The following is a 2,838-nucleotide window of genomic DNA, read 5'->3' as shown; positions in this document are numbered from 1 at the left end:
TCTATTGATCGACTCCAGACTGTCCAGAACTCAGCTGCCAGGCTTTTAACCAGAACAAAGAAATATGACCACATTACTCCTATTTTAGCTTCATTACACTGGCTCCCAGTGTGTTTTAGAATTGACTTTAAAATTCTATTGATCACTTTTAAAGCTCTTCATGGCCTCTCGCCTTGTTATATTTCTGACCTTTTAGTCCCATACGCACCAGCACGTACCTTGAGATCCTCGGGCAGAGGTCTGCTATCTGTTCCAGAGTCCCGACTGAAAACTAAAGGGGACAGAGCGTTTGCTGTCAGGGCCCCGAGGCTCTGGAACAGCCTGCCCGAGGAAATCAGGTCGGCTGAGTCAGTGAACTCTTTTAAGTCCCTTCTTAAAACATACTTTTATAGGAGAGCCTTTCCCGAGCTTATGTGACTTTATTTTATCCCTTTTATTTTATTCTATTTTACTTATTTTATATTTATCTTAAACGTGTATTTTAGTCTTTTCAATGTTTTCTTTCTTTTATCTTGTTTTTGTATTATCGTCTTTACACTTGTTAAAGCACTTTGTAACTTGTTTTTGAAAAGTGCTCTACAAATAAAGATTATTATTATTATTTATTATTATTTTAGTTAAGCCCCTTTTCCACAGCACAGTACCAGCTCGACTTGGCTCGACTCGCCTTTCTTTGGTTTTCCATTGTAGAAATGTTGTACCTGTACCTGCTTCCAGGTACTTTTTTTCTTATCACCTCACCTCCGACAGGTTCCAAGCGAGCTGAGGAATACTAAAATGTAACGTGAAAACACAACAGACTGCTGATTGATCAGAGAGAATATTCACTATTCACTTCATCATTGTGTGCGCCAGACAGAGGCCAGCAACAGAAAGTTTTATATTTTACAGTTTTCGTATGGAATTTTAATCACTAAATCCATTTCTGAGAAGTTTTGAGGTGAGAAATCAACTGTTCTGTTCTGCTGTCCTACGTCCTGACCTGCCTTCATGATCAGGGAGTTTCACAAGCTCCTTCAGGTTCAGGGTGATTAATCTGGCAAGCTTCTTCGCGCCTCACTCTCAGTGGCTGAAGAAGCTATCTGGGAGCTGAATGCCAGGTCTCACGGCTACTTATACACAGGGTGAGACCGTGGTTGAGGACCACACCGTTGGTGGACGTTGACATTCTCGCTCTTCAGCGCTGCACATGCGCATGAGGGATGAACCCACAAGTGATAGCCTTAGAGGACTGCGCCTATACACAAAGAAGCCAGAGTTACAATACGTAACTCACATTTTATGGTGTTAGTGGACTGCATTTTGTGAGCTGCGTGGATGTAGCTGTAGTCTGAGGGGGGCTCGGTAGTGTGCATGCAGCTACATCCTGACAAGATACATAACATAAAAAGCAGAATAGTGTAGTTGCAAGCGACACAGCAAACAGGCGTGCGGTTCATTTCTAAGTGAGGTTAGCGCCCATTGACAAAAATGAATAACTACCTAACCTTATGTAACCCAGAATAGATAGTATACTGGGTTAAAAGAGTTATTATAAGTAAATTTGATATTAAAAGTCATGGAATATTGATGGTAAAAATATTGTGATGTATTTTGTTAAAACTGTTGTATTTTACACATGTTATTTGATAAATAACTAAAAGATAATGTTTAGTTAAAAAAACATGTTATGACGAGTTAATGGGTTGTACATGCAACTTGTCTATCTGTGGTAATTGTGCTGGAGTCTTGGAGTTGGTTTTGATTGGGTGATTCGAGTGGGCATGAGGAGAGTGCATGAGCAGGTGCGGGAGGGGCGAAGTGGTGTGTGTGGACAGGGACGAGGGAAAAAGAGTTCGGGGAACTGTGTTAGCTTTGCAGACGAAGTAAAGTGAGAAGTCTTAACTAACGTTCATACCAAGCTGTGGACTAATTTCGGGATTGTCTACTCGACATTCTGTGCTGGGATTATGTCTGCTAGTACGTGGGAAGTCGAAGAATCCACCGAGGAGTCTTGATTGACTGTTTCATGGGGTATGGAATGCTAGCTAAATAAAGTAGCACAGTAGGCTACATAGTACATTCATTGGAAAAGTGAACGGACAGTATATCTTCAGTTAGCTAGCAAAGCTAATCAAGTGGACTTATACAATGTTTTCAACGAGGAAACGCTGAGGAAAAACCAGATAGCGCTCTGAGCTACCAGGCTGCTCAGAGTTCCTCTGGCCACGTGGGAAAAGGACGCCGAAGGCTCATCTCTTTTGCTCCTGAGGAGTCTGTCCCCGCTCATGGGCATCGACGCTTCGCTCCAGTAGACAGTGACTGACGGTAGACCCATTCACAACAAACTCACAGAAGTGCACCAGTTACCAGGTACTCATTCCTTTTATTTCTCTGCTCATAAACTGAGTGAAACGACCATTTGGTTTTGGGTCTCAACGTACACGAGCCACGCATCAGGCCTGCATCGTTGTTTGAAGTGGTTTTGCCGGCTGTATGTGTGAGTGTTATAGTGTGGGCCCACTGATATTTGTTGCAGTTAAAGTGCATTGGTGGTGTGGTATTATCTTGTAACAGAACTACTGAATCACTGCAGATCTTGGGTGAAAGGAGGGATATTTGATTTATTGTATATTGCACCAATTGTTTATTTTGCATTTATTTTATTTAATATTTTTCTAAACAATAAGAGACCTTCTTTAATCATATACCAGAGTGGTGTTCGAGTATTTTATTTCAAAGCCAGTTATCATATTTGAGTTTCACATGTTGATTACAAGGGAAGCTAAGATAGTTGACGCTGGGTTTCAGTGTTGATATTAAGAAACAATAATCTAAAAGAACTCAGGGCCCTGCCCA

This window comes from Micropterus dolomieu, linkage group LG13, assembly GCF_021292245.1.
Source record: "Micropterus dolomieu isolate WLL.071019.BEF.003 ecotype Adirondacks linkage group LG13, ASM2129224v1, whole genome shotgun sequence".
NCBI classification, from domain to species: Eukaryota; Metazoa; Chordata; class Actinopteri; order Centrarchiformes; family Centrarchidae; genus Micropterus; species Micropterus dolomieu.
This window is presented reverse-complemented; position numbering follows the sequence as displayed.